Genomic DNA, 14,786 nt, shown 5'->3' on the forward strand with positions numbered 1-14,786 from the left:
CTGTTTCCAGCATTGCCCCCCATTGTCATGTGCTTTAGCGTGTCCACTTACTGACCCTTGCTTTGGAAATGAGATCTCTGAGGAATGCATGAAGCGGTCGCCAGCCACCCTCCGGGGCCATAAGACGACCACACAGCCAGGCTGAGGCCTGGGTACAGAGGGGACGTGTATGTGACGGAGTGAAAGGGGCAGCGTGTCCCTGTGAAGCCAGCGAGTGGGGACAAAGTTCACCAACAAGGAAGGCCCCCTGCCGCCTCAGATCTTGGCACACCATGGACACCGTGCCTCCTCCCCCCCGGGGGGGCCCCACACGAGTCCCACCTGGCATCTTTCAGGTAAAAGGAGCCATAAAACCCGGCAAAGTCATCAAAACCAGTGTTAGAAAAGTTGATTTTAGGGAAGAGAACTGAAATAGAAATTTTAATCTCTTCCCGCCATACTACCAAAGGCCCTGGGGTCCCAGCTGCTGAGGCTTAAAAAGACAGTTGTGCTTCTGGGTAATATCACTGCCCCCACGAGCTCTATCCCAGGCCACTGGGTGTCCACCACTGCCCGCCCTCCCCCAGGAGCAGTGAGTGCAGGGCTGGCAGCCCCCCTTTCTGTCCCAGTGCTGTCCCTGAGCTAGCTGTTGGCTGTGCAGAGAGGTCTGCCTGCTCACGCATCACGCTGGAGATGGCTGCGTCCTGAGCCCCGAGACTCCGTGGGACCTTCCCTGACCACCCCGATCTGAACGTGGCCGTCACCACGCTATCATCTGTTCACGCCTCTCGCCCCCCTATCTGCCCTGCTCAGTTCCGTGTCACAAGTGCCTGCCAGAAATAATCGTTTGTTGAAAAATCAATGAAAAAGCAAAGTTCTGAAAGAGCAAAAGACTTGTCCACTGTCACTCAGCAAATCCATGGTGAAGGTGAGACCCAGCTCACCCTGGGGCAGCGGCCTGGACTCACAGGACGGCAGCTTTTCAGGAACCTGAAAACTGCACTGTTTTCAAAGTTGAGCATATTTGGGGAAAAGCTATTGTAAGCATCGCTGACAAGCCCCGGGCTCAGTGTCCCAGCCCTGTCTTCGGAAAACCTTCCCCCCAGCCCTGCCGGGAAGCACCTGGGCTGACATCACTCTCCTGTCATCTCGCAGAGGACGGTGCATCCTGTGCTGAGTCCTCCGAAGGCAAACACAGCTCTGCTCCAGGAGAGGCCAGGGGCTGGGACACGGCCCTGTGCCGGAGGGAGCTCTGCACGCTGCAAACAAAGACCCTCTCCTGGCCCCTGACGGCACAATGGCATCTTCTTCCCGGCGCAGAGCGAGGCCCTGACCCCAGCGGGCACAGGGAGGCGAGCTTGGGTCGACAAAACCCGCCCCGGTCCCCACTGTGGGAGTCCTGCTACATTAAGTGCGAGGAGGGGCACAACCCTTCCCTGGCGACAGCTCTCTGTTGGCGGGGTGGGAGGGGCTGACGGGAAAGGTGGAGAGGGAATTTTCCGGGAGTGCTGGAAATGTTCTCTCTCTTGATGGGATGCGGGTTTCATGAGGGTGTTCACCTGCTCGAACTGCTCTAATGCGAAACAAGCTCTGTGTGTTCCATTGGATGAAAATGATGCCTTATTTCAAAACAAAACAAAACAAAACAAACCCACCCACGCCCATTAGGATGGCCACCAAAAAAAATATTACAAAAACAGAAATAGCAAGTATTGGTGAGGGTTTGGAGACACTGCCACCCTGGTGCGCTGTTGAGGGGAGTGTGCAAAATGGCGTAGCCGCTGTGGAAAACAGTACGAAGCTTCCTCCAAAATTAAAAATAGAACTACCCTAGGAGCCAGCAATCATAGTTCTTGGTATAAACCCCAAAGAATTGAAAGCAGGGTCTCAGAAAGATATTTGCACACCCATGTTCATAGCATCATTATTCACAATAGCCGAGAGGTGGACGCAACCCAAGTGTCCATCAATGGATGAATGAAGAAGCAACATGTGGCCATATGATAGGCACAATGTACATATGATGGTATATTTTTCAGCCTTAAAAGGGAAGGAGTTTCTGATGCTTGCTACAAAGGAGACGAAATTGAGGACATTATACGAAGTGAGAGAAGCCAATCACAAAAGGGCAAATGCTGTATGATTCTACTTATGGGAGGTGACTGGAGCAGTCAGATTCAGAGAATGGTGGTTGCCAGGGGCTGGGGAGGGACCTGGGGAGTTAGTGTTTAATGGGGACAGAGTCTCAGTCTGGGCAGATGACAAAGTTCTGGAGATGGATGGTGGTGATGGTTGTGCACCAATGTGAATGTGCTTAATGCCCTGAACTGGACACTCAAAAATGGGTAAGATGGTGAATTTCATGCTATGTGTATTTTACCGTAATACAAAAATGGAGAAAAATACAAACAAGAACCCCAAACCCAACAAACAAAACCACAGTGATGGCAAACATGTCTGTAAACAGTATGGACAGCTAGTCCTGAGGCCAACGAGAGACCCTAATGAACTCTGGTATTCAGGTGCGTGCAACATTTTTTTTTTCTCCTATGAAGTTTTACTAGGAAAATCCCCTGTTCTATTCCTTGTCACTGTTTTGAGCACACTACTATTAACTTCTGAATGGTTTAATTGCCAAATAGTTCGAAACGATTATTGGTTTAAGAAAAAGCCCCTGGGGCGCCTGGGTGGCACAGCGGTTAAGCGTCTGCCTTCGGCTCAGGGCGTGATCCCGGCGTTATGGGATCGAGCCCCACATCAGGCTCTTCCGCTATGAGCCTGCTTCTTCCTCTCCCACTCCCCCTGCTTGTGTTCCCTCTCTCGCTGGCTGTCTCTATCTCTGTCGAATAAATAAATAAAATCTTTAAAAAAAAAAAAGAAAGAAAGAAAAAACTCCTAATCAGTACAGCTTTTATTGAATCTTTAGAATATCGAAAATAAGTCTGAAAAACCAACCGGCATCTTGCTGTTTCTGTAGCTGGACAGCTTAGATCTTATTCCTCAGCCTGCTGAACTGTTCCTTTTTCAGAAACATAGACACCATCCCCAAATTTTCCGAAATCCTTGTTTTTAGTGGTTGTGGCTTGCTAAATCAAAGCAGCTGAGTTTGATACAAGTTCTATGTCATTTCCTTCAAGAATTAACTCCACTTTCTGGACTTGAGATACAGACAAGCAACACCTGGCTTCATTTGAACCCCTGCCGATATATTTTTCACCCAAGAAATTTCAGATTTCAACAAGAGAACCATTCTCCAGAATAACAACACTGATGGGGAACTGAGCATACACAGAGCTCGTCTTGTGACGGAAGCCCAGGGGAACGCCCTCAACTGTGGTCTGGACATGACCACGGACAGACGGTGCGAACGGTAGCCGGGTCTGTTCTAGCTCTCCACCATTTGTCAGCTCGGAGCCTCTTTCTTTTTCTTTCCAAGGAGACTGAGTTCTACATTGTTCCAAGGAGACTGAGTTCTACATTGATGTGATTAAAGTCCCTTCACAGGGTTCCTCCGGGGCCCTTGAAAATAACAGCGTGTCCCTTCAGAATGATTCCGACATTTTCTGGAATGTCGACAGTCTGATTGCTTTTTTTTTTTTTAAATGATTTTTTATTATATTATGTTAGTCACCATACAGTACATCCCCGGTTTCCGATGTAAGGCTTGATGATTCATTAGTTGTGTATAACACCCAGTGCACCATGCAATACGGGCCCTCCTTACTACCCATCACCGGTCTATCCCATTCCCCCACCCCCCTCCCCTCTGAAGTCCTCAGTTTGTTTCTCATAGTCCATAGTCTCTCATGTTTCATTCCCCCTTCTGATTACCCCCCCTTTCTTTATCCCTTTCTTCCCCTACCGATCATCCTAGTTCTTATGTTCCATAGATGAGAGAAATCATATGATAGTTGTCTTTCTCTGCTTGACTTATTTCACTTAGCATTATCTCCTCCAGTGCTGTCCATGTTGTAGCAAATGTTGAGAACTCGTTCTTTCTGATAGCTGAGTAATATTCCATTGTATATATGGACCACAACTTCTTAATCCAGTCATCTGTTGAAGGGCATCTCGGCTCCTTCCACAATTTAGCTATTGTGGACATTGCTGCTATGAACATTGGGGTGCATATGGCCCTTCTCTTCACTACGTCTGTATCTTTGGGGTAAATACCCAGTAGTGCAATGGCTGGATCATAGGGTAGCTCAATTTTTAACTTTTTAAGGGACCTCCACACTGTTTTCCAGAGTGGCTGTACCAACTTGCATTCCCACCAACAATGTAGGAGGGATCCCCTTTCTCCACATCCTCTCCAACAATTGTTGTTTCTTGCCTTGTCTATTTTTGCCATTCTAACTGGCGTAAGGTGGTATCTCAGTGTGTTTTGATTTGAATTTCCTTGATGGCTAATGATTTTGAACATTTTTTCATGTGTCTGTTAGCCATTTGTATGTCTTCATTGGAAAAGTGTCTGTTCATATCTTCTGCCCATTTTTTGATTTGTTTATTTGTTTCTCGTGTATTGAGTTTGAGAAGTTCTTTGTAGATCTTGGATACCAGTCCTTTATCTGTAGTGTCATTTGCAAATATATTCTCCCATTCCGTGGGCTGCCTCTTAGTTTTTCTGACTGTTTCCTTGGATGTGCAGAAACTTTTAATCTTGATGAAGTCCCATAAATTCATTTTATCTTTTGTTTCTCTTGCCTTTGGGGATGTATCATGAAAAAGGTTGCTTTGGCCGATGTCGTAGAGGTTGTTGCCTATGTTCTCCTCTAGGATTTTGATGGATTCCTGTCTCACATCGAGGTCTTTCATCCATTTGGAGTTTATTTTTGTGTATGGTGTGAGATAGTGGTCAAGTTTCATTCTCTTGCATGTAGCTGTCCAATTTTCCCAGCACCATTTATTGAAGAGACTGTCTTTTTCCCACCGGATGTTTTTTCCTGCTTTATCAAATATTATTTGCCCAAAGAGCCGAGGGTCCATTTCTGGGCTCTCTATTCTGTTCCATTGGTCTATGTGTCTGTTTTTGTGCCAGTACCATGCTGTCTTTGTGATCACAGCTTTGTAGTACAGCTCGAAATCCGGCATTGTGATGCCCCCAGCTTTGTTTTTCCTTTTCAACAGTTCCTTGGAGATTCGGGGCCTTTTCTGTTTCCATACAAATTTAAGACTGTTTGTTCCAGTTCTTTGAAAAATGTCCTTGGTATTTTGATCGGGATAGCATTGAAAGTGTAGATTGCTCTGGGTAGCATGGACATTTTAACTATGTTAATTCTTCCGATCCATGAGCATGGAATATCTTTCCATCTTTTTATGTCTTCCTCAATGTCTTTCAAGAGTGATTTATAGTTTCTAGAATATAGGTCCTTTACGTCTCTGGTTAAGTTAATTCCAAGGTAACGTATGGTTTTTGGTGCTATTGTAAATGGGATGGATTCCCTAATTTCTCTTTCTTCGGTCTCGTTATTCGTGTATAGAAATGCAACTGATTTCTGAGCATTTATTTTGTATCCTGCCACGTTACTGAATTGCTCTATAACTTCTAATAGTTTGGGAGTGGCTTCTTTTGGGTTTTCCATATAGAGTATCATGTCATCTGCAAAGAGAGACATTTTGACTTCTTCTTTGCCAATTTGAATACCTTTGATCCCTTTTTGTCGTCTGATTGCTGTTGCAAGGACTTCTAGTACTATGTTGAATAATAGTGGCGAGAGTGGGCATCCTTGTCGAGTTCCTGATCTTAAGGGAAAGGCTTCCAGCTTTTCCCCATTGAGAATAATATTTGCAGTAGGCTTTTCATAGATGGCTTTTATGATATTGAGAAATGTACCTTCTATTCCTACACTCTGAAGGGTTTTAATCAGGAAAGGATGCTGTATTTTGTCAAATGCTTTTTCGGCATCGGTTGAGAGGATCATATGGTTCCTGAGTCTTTTCTTGTTGATATGATGTATCACGCTGATTGATTTGCAAATATTGAACCACGCTTGCATCCCAGGTATGAATCCCACTTGATCGTGATGGATAATCCTTTTAATGTACTGTTGGATTCTATTAGCAAGTATCTTGTTGAGAATTTTGGCGTCCATATTCATTTGGGAAATCGGTCTGTAATTCTCCTTTTTGATGGGGTCTTTGCCTGGTTTGGGGATCAAGGTAATAGAATGAGTTTGGTAGCTTTCCTTCTGTTTCTATTTTTTGAAATAGCTTTAGGAGAATAGGTATTATTTCTTCTTTGAATGTTTGGTAGAATTCCCCAGGAAAACCGTCCGGGCCTGGAGTTTTGTTATTTGGAAGGTTGTTTATCACTGACTCAATTTCTTCATAATTAATTGGCCTGTTTAAGGAATCAATTTCTTCCGGTTTCAATCTTGGTAGTTTATAGGTTTCCAGGAAGGATTCCATCTCTTCCAGATTGCTTAGTTTATTGGCATATAGCTGTTGATAAAAATTTCTAATAATCCTTCCAATTTCAATGGTGCTCGTCGTGACCTCTCCTTTTTCATTCATAATTTTAATAATCTGGGTCCTTTCTCTTTTCTTTTGGATAAGTCTTGCCAGTGGTCTGTCAATTTTATTGATTCTCTCCAAGAACCAGCTTCTAGTCCTGTTGATCTGCTCTACTGTACTTCTGGTTTCTGCTTGATTGATTTCAGCTCTAATTTTGGTCAACTGCTTCCTCGTGCGTGGATTAGGCCTGTCCCTCTGTTGCTGTTCCAGCTTCTTGAGGTGAGAATATAAAAACTGCATTTTAGATTTTTCTATTCTTTTGAGTGAGGCTTGGATGGCTATGTATTTCCCCCTTAGGACTGCCTTTGCAGTATCCCATAGGTTTTGGACTGTTGTATTTTCATTCTCATTGGTCTCCATAAATTGTTTAATTTGATTTTTGATTTCCTGGTTTATCGAGTCATTCCTGAGCAGGATGGTTCTTAGTCTCCAAGTGTTTGAGTTTCTTCCAAATTTTTCCTTGTGGTTGAGTTCCAATTTCAGAGCGTTGTGGTCTGAGAATATGCAGGGGATAATTTCAATCTTTTGGTATCGGTTGAGACCTGTTTTGTGTCCCAGAACATGGTCTATTCTTGAGAATGTTCCATGGGCATTAGAATAGAATGAGTATTCTTTGGTTCTGGGGTGTAGTGTTCTATATATATCTATGAGGTCCAACTCGTCGAGTATGGCATTCAAAGCCTTTGATTCTTTGCTTAGTTTTTGCCAGGGTGTTCTGTCTATTTCTGATAGTGGAGTGTTGAGGTCCCCTACTATTAATGTATTTTTATTTATATGTCTCTTTATTCTGGTTAAGAGTTGGCTTGTGTATCTTGCTGCTCCCCTGTTGGGGGCATATATATTTATAATTGTCATATCCACTTGTTGAATACTTCCCTTAAGAATAATATAGTGCCCTTCTGCATCTCTAACTATAGTCTGTAGTTTAAAATCCAATTTATCTGATATGAGAATTGCTACCCCAGCTTTCTTTTGAGGTCCATTTGCGTGAAAGATGGTACTCCATCCCCTTACTCTCAGTCTGAATGCATCTTTGGGTTTGAAATGAGTCTCTTGTAGACAGCAAATGGATGGGTCATTTCTTTTTATCCAATCTGCAACCCTGTGGCGTTTTATGCGATGGTTCAAACCATTTACATTAAGACTGATTACTGAGAGATATGATTTTAATGTTGCCATGTTGCCAGTAAAGTCTTAGTTTGTATTGGCTGTGACTTTCTGTTCTGTATCATTCTTGGGGCCTTTTTACTTTTATAGAACCCCCCGTAATATCTCCTGTAGGGCTGGTTTCGTGGTTACAAAATTGGTTAGTGACTGGCGATTCTGAAATGTCTTTATTTCTCCATCAATTCTGAATGACAGCCTTGCTGGATAAAGGATCCTTGGCTGCATGTTTTTCTCTGAAAGAGCTTTAAATATGCTCCCCCAACCCTTTCTCTCATTCCAGGTCTGTGTAGACAGGTCTGACGTAATTCTGATGCTTTTGCCTTGGTACGTGAGAAATTTCTTTGCCCTGGCCGCTTTCAATACTGTATCCTTGCATCTATTATTTGCGAATTGCACTATGACGTGACGTGGCGTAGGTTTGTCATGGTTGAGCTTGGGAGGGGTCCTCTCTGCCTCTTGGACACGAATGTTTGTTTCCCTTGCTAGATTAGGGAAGTTTTCAGCTACAATTTGTTCAAATATCTCTTCTAGACCTCTGTTTTTCTCCACCCCCTCGGGGATGCCGATGATTCTAACATTGGATCGTTTCATTGAGTCAGTAATCTCCCGTAACCTACATTCGTGGGCGTGGATTTTTTTAAGACCATCTTCTATTTTCATTTTTTCCTCTATTAACCCATCCTCCAATTCACTAACCCGTTCCTCTGCTTCTGCGACCCTGGCCGTCAGAGCCTCTAGTTTTGCCTGCATTTGGCTCATAGAATTTTTAATTTCTGTCAGATTCGCTCTCATTTCTGTCCTTAGGGATTCTATATTCTCAGTAACCTTTTCGTTAATAGTTTTTTCAATTCTACTCATCATTTTGACCATCGTTACTCTGAATTCCATTTCTGATAATTTGGTTACATCCATATCCATTATTTCTGTGGCAGAGGCCACAGACTCACTGTCTTTTCTTTGCTGGGGGGGGCTTCTCCTTCTTGTCATTCTGATGAAGAGAGGTTGCAGGGTTTCCAGAGCCCAAATTATTGACTGGGTCCCAGGCCGTGCCCCTTGTTTTATAGGGATCTTAGGGATGTGGGCTTCTTCTTTAAAGATTTTATTTATTTATTTATGTGGCAGCCAACCAGCGAGAGAGGGAACAGAAGCAGGGGAGTGGGAGAGGAAGAAGCAGGCTCCCAGCGGAGGAGCCCGAGGAGGGACTCCTTTCCGGAACGCCGGGATCACGCCCTAAGCCGAAGACAGGCGCTCAATGACTGCGCCACCCAGGCACCCGGGTTGTGGGCTTCTTGATTTTTCAGCCTGCCTTCTGCCTTCTGGGGGAGGGGCCTGCCGCGCCGATACTCAGGCAGCCCTGTTTGGGTAGAGTCTCGGCGTCCCCTGCGAGGGAGGATGGGGATGGGCACTCCCTGAGCCGGTATTTCCAGGCTTTTGTTCTCTGGCGGCTTTCCCTGGCGGTCTGCTGTGCCTCTTCTGAGAGTCAGAGCAGCAGCGGCCGAATTTCAGCCTCTGTCTCAGAACAGAGGGATTGCGGCCCGTTCTCTACTAATGTTCTGGCCACTTTAACTCCGTTACTGTTGGTGCTGCTCAACCCTAGCGTCCCGGGATGTGCGCCCCACACCCGGCGTCCCAGCCCTCACTTCCAGGGCCGGCGCGTCTCTGTCCTTTGTGTTTCTAATGCCGCCAGCCGCCCCGCGCGCGCTCCCGGATCTCCCGGTCTCATTCTGGATCCAGTGAGCGCACCGGGATTCCGGTGTTCCGCGAGATGCCTGGTGGCGCGCGCACCCGGCTCACGGTCTCAGTCTGCTGTTTTGCGGGTGCCGTCCGCGAGCCCCGCCCGCTCCCCCGTGCAAGTGGCTACCGCTTCCCGGCGCCCGAACACGGCGGCTCCCTCCCCCTTCCGTTTATCTTCCGATATCTGTGCACAGTTTCATGGCTCCCCGCTTCGTACCTCAATACTCAGCGCTGGAGATGTTCATTTGTAGAGATCCAGATGCGTCTTCCTGCGTCTCAGGCTGGTTCCGTGGTTGTTTAGGCTGGTCTGGGGCCTATCCAGCTCGACTCGGAGGACCGGCTGAAAAAGGGGTCTCCTACTCCTCCGCCATCTTAACTCCTCCGACAGTCTGATTGCTGAGAACGGTCTTCGTTCCCGTAGAGATGCGGCAAAGAGTGTATGAAACATTTCTGAAGAAAGAGTATTTTAACGGAATAGCGTTCAGGAAGAGGGACGGTGACGCTTGAGAGTCTGACTGCATTTCTGGCTGGATCCCGTACAAGTGTGCCCTTTAATACATTACTTTTAATACATAATACATTTTAATACATTACTAACTTGACTTCGAAGAAGACTCTTCTACTGAGGAGATAATTGTACAACCAGCCTGGTCTCCCTGTGAAGTAAGAAGCTTGAGTCATGACTTTTTTCTTACATGTGAGATTTCAGACATTCTGAGCTTGAACGATTACATTTACCCTGGACCTTCCCCTCCAACTTTAAGGGTAAGCATTTGCTAATTAATTTATGGTCGACCGGGAAATCTGTCACGATTGTTTTGTTGTTGTATCTCTGACACCTGGCGTTCTACTTGGTATTCAGTAGGCACTCAATAAACATTTATCAAAGGGGGAAAATGGATAAGATGGGAAATTTTATGTTATGTGTATTTTATCACAATTTTTTAAAAAGCTGCACAGTGAGAGGGGGCAAAGAGTCTTTGTAAAGCCCACCTTGTCCTCATCCTCGATTTTTATGTGAACCTTGAGGGGTGCTGAAATGCCATGTGGCCCAGGCCCTTCTGCGGGAGTCCCGCTTTCAGACGAGGTGCAAGTCACCAGGGGCTGCCTAGCTCAGTGCCTGGCCAGTCCCTCAGTGGTTCCTCAGCTCTTCCTGCCATCTCAAGAAGTGGCTTCCCAGCAAATCTAGAACTGCTAACGTAGGAGCAGACAGTGCTGTGAAAGGCCCGGAGAAATCATCACACGGAAGGGCTGTCGTCACACACAAGCAACGCGCACACACACAGGTAAGTCGGCCACGACGTTCTTTTGGAGTTGCCCTGGCAACACGGGGAAGTCTCCCTTGAAGAGCATCCCATGAGCTCTGGCCACTGCCTGCCGGGGGCCTGCAGCACAGCCCGCTCCTCTCAGTGAGGTCAGGTGACCCCTAATTGGTCTCAGGCCCCAAGCAGCTAGAGGTAGGGACCGTCGGAGCACCCATGACGTGGCTCTCTCTCTGGGAATCATGCAGGTTGACCTTCCGCACACTTTCCACTTTTTCCACTTTCATTAAGAGCCAGAGTTTGAGCTGACCATGTGAAATGCTTACTACCAACCTGAATTTCTGTCATCGCAGGAAGGAGGACTCCGTGCCTGGGCTTGGCAAACTTTGGCAAAGGCCAGAGAGGAAATATTTTTGGCTTTCAGGCCACACAGTCCCTAATTGGAGTGAGAAAGCGTCACAGACGATTCCTAAACAAATGCGTGATCGTGTTGATTGACAGTCGTGGACACTAGCATGGACACTGACGCTGCAATTCCATATAATTTGCCGGGGTCGTGAGATCTTCTTTTAATTTTTTCCAACCGTTTAACAATGCGGTGACCATTTTGAGCTCCTGAGCCACTGCAGGGTGGGAGGGTGGAGGGGCAGGGCGGGGGGCTTCAGCTGGCAGGTGTCCTGCAGGTGGCCCTCAGCACCCCTCTCCCCGGGGATCAGCCTAGGGCAAAATATGAAGTCACAATGACATCAGCTGCAGAGGAAGCAAAGTGGATAAACACAGAGACAGCAGGGCCAGAGGGTCAAAGCCCACGCACGCCGCGGCCTGGACCTGCGCCCAGAGCTGACGTTGTCACTCAGTCACTCAGAGAGTCAGCTGCTCCGACCCCGCCCAAGATCTTCGGCATCACTCTTTCCCTTTCCCGAAGCCGTTCGCAAAACACACGTACTGATTCATGTCCCTGAAGGCCTGCAGTGGACCTTTGCACTAGAAAGTTAACCCAGAAATGACACAGGTCAGTCACTCTCCCCGGAGGGGAAGCTGCTCTGAGCACACACCCTGGGCCTTGATGCAGGTGGCATCCCAGCCCCAAGGACACAGAGGGACAAAGGCCCAGAGAGACTCGGGCACCGTCCATGGCACAGGGCTCGCTGGCCTCTGCACAGCCAGCCCACAGCCCCGGCCTCCGCTCCCTTCCTGCCATCCAGCCACACACACCTGCAGCAAGGGGCAGTGTGACCTGGGACCGCGTGGCAGCTGCCAGCCCCCAGCTTGTGCGGGAATCACCAGGCACGGACCCTTCTCCTGGTCTGGAAGAAACACCCTCAGATTTAATTTCTCTGTGCCTGTTTTCTCAGACGCAAAATGGCAATGAAATATCTACGGTCGCTGTGGGTCATTGTGGGGATTGGGACTAACACAGAATAAAATAAAACCCCAGCCCGGCCTCAGAGAGCCTCTCCCTCTCCTTCACCCCGCAGTCAAGGGTGTGGGTTAATGGAACTGGCTTCCTGCTCCATCCGCTCGGTAAGGACGAGACCGAAGGCAGCTGCAGGACAAAGAACTGCATGGAGTGGGCTTAGGACAGTGCCTGGGGACGCAGGCGCTCCATCCAGGTCAGCTAGGACCACTATAAAGATGACTAACGGGGCACCTGAGTGGCTCAGTCGATCAAGGTTCTGACTTCGGCTCAGGTCATGATCTCGGGATCCTGGGATTGAGTCTGGTGTTGGGCTCCCCACTCAGCAGGGAGTCTGCTGGTCCCTCTCCTTCTGCTGCTCCCCCTGCTTGTGCTCTGTCTCTCTCTCAAATAAATAAATAAAATCTTACAAAAGAAAAAGATGACTGACATCTGACAGATCCCCTTCCTTAAGACAGGGACAGCTGTTCTCAGCTCCACCCAGGGCCAGCCCACACCAGGAGGAGTTTGGGGCCAGGACATGGGGCCACCCTGTACCCCATGCATGCCTGCAGAGATGGCAGCTCAGCTGCAGCCCCTGGGTACCTGGGTGGGAGAGAAGCATGGGATCAGGGAGTTCATGTGCAAGGGGGCAGCGTTTTTGCTGGGGAGTGTGCAAAACTTGAGGTGGCTGGTGGGATGGCCACACAGCAATGTGAATGTGCTTAATGCTGAGTTGTGCCCTTAGAAATGGTGAAAACGGTCAATTTAATGTTATGTATATTTTGCCACAATAAAAAACAAGAAGGAAAAATCAACTTGGGGGGAAAATTTTAAACAAATACTGTCTGGGAGCATTTCCAAGGTTATGCTTAGTTTTTTTGCTTCCTAAGCCAGGAAACATGTAACTTGGCGTTTGATTTATTCTGTTCCCATCTTATCAGCACTTCCAAAGAAATGAAAACGGAATTGGAGCGCTCACAGCCTCCGAGTGAAGACAGGCAAAAGATTAGAGTGCCCAGCACCCGACGCAGCCTGCCAAGCCGCTTCCTGTCAGGCCTGCCCCTGCCTGGGACCAGGACACCGCCAGCCCCTCAGGTCCCTGAGCAGAGCGTGGGGCTTGCTACTTTCACCCAGGGTCCTCATGGCCTCTCTCCAGCTCACGTTAGTTCAGATGGCAGCCCCCCCCGCCCCCCGCCAAAGATGCCGTGCAAGCCGTGCTCCTGAATGGCGTGTGACACACACACTCAGCTGAGCCCGCACATCCAGGGGCTCTTTCTGGGAGGCCCCTTTATGGCTCCCTCAGACCGTGATGCTGGGCCCCTCCTCTGATCCACGGCCAGCCCAGGGGCATGACCTGTGTGTGCCCTGCACCCCAGGCACTGATTAGCGTTTGGCTGGCCTCGAGTGACCCCACCCCTAGTCTCTCACCCATGCTCCTCCCAGCAGGAGAGAAGGGCTTCTTGCTTGAGCCCACGCAGCACTGTGGTGGCCATGTGCGTACAAATCTTCCTCTGTGCCTGGCCCGTCATGCCAACCAGCAGCAAAATACACGAATGGCCGTCATGGCCCAGGGCAGAGGGCATAGTCGCACGGGCTGGACAGGGAGGCTGAGAGGCCCCAGCAGAGCCTTGGGAGCTATTGTTTGGGGTTTTGTTTTTAAATAAATGAACTTGCTTTGGCATGCAGGCATGCTAACATCTTTGCCCTAACAACCTGTGTGACGGCCATCTGCCCTGTGCATCCCCCGGATCGAGGGATTCCGAAACCCCCAGGCCCCCAGGCCTAGGAATTCGGGTCTGGGGAAAGGCCCCCCTGAAACAAGCTGCTCATCTAGGTGGAGTTTCCTAAACCCAATGAACCTGCAAGAAAACCAAGCGATGAGTAAGTATTTAGTTTTCTTTCCACTGCTCTTTGCAACAACCTGCCATTTGCGATAAACATTTCAGAGAACAAGTTAAGCAGTGTTAGAGAAAACAGGAAAAATAAACTCTGAGTCTTTATATAAATATATATTCCACCAAACTCTAAATTTAATCTATGAACTAGCGCAAGATAAATGTAAAGGTCACCCAGAGTTCTCTGCCGCTACTCACACAGAAAATAATATCTCGATGTTGTACCCCTTGCTTCTATACAATACGAAACTTTGAACTGTTTATAAAATAATACAACAGACGCCCAATCACTCAAGAACATAGTTACTCTGCCCTTTGAAGCCTGCGGCTCAACCATTACACAGGCAGGAAGTAGAGATCAGTGCTTTGATTTGTTTAAATAAATTAAACACAAATGGCAACCATATTTCCTCTTATTCAGAGGAAGTTACAAAAGGTACCGAAGACCAAAAACACCAGGTGACTTTGAAATGAAGAGCCAGCAGAAAACCCCAAAGACTTGCCTTTAGCACGCCCTGGAAGACTTCGCGTGCACACGTTTCGAAGGCTCACCACTCTTCAAAGTAATTTGGAAATAACTCCGGGTTTCTTTCAGTTTGAAGAGTAAGCCATTCCCATAAATGTGCCTCAGCATTTTAAATGCAAGCTTCTTTTTTTTTTTTCTTTGAAATTCAAACCTATACTTCATTTCCTTGAGCCACTCCGTTGGACCTAGCCGCTTCAAAACCTGTCCGTGGAGGAAACCGTGCGAGTTTGGTGCTAGAGTCAGAGTGCAGAAGGCGGAACACGGTGCCAGGGTCCAGTCCCCAAGGGCTGTCCTCCAGCGACACTGGGGGG

General features: G+C 47.7%; 1 pseudogene; it reads right to left on the reverse strand.

The window, feature by feature from the left end:
- Positions 1–2,972: 2,972 nt before the first annotated feature.
- LOC123803594 (large ribosomal subunit protein uL6 pseudogene) lies at positions 2,973–3,594 on the reverse strand (annotated as a pseudogene).
- Positions 3,595–14,786: the final 11,192 nt, after the last annotated feature.

Source organism: Ursus americanus, chromosome 30 (assembly GCF_024610735.1).
Source record: "Ursus americanus isolate L20-20 chromosome 30, mUrsAme1.1.p, whole genome shotgun sequence".
Taxonomy (NCBI): Eukaryota; Metazoa; Chordata; class Mammalia; order Carnivora; family Ursidae; genus Ursus; species Ursus americanus.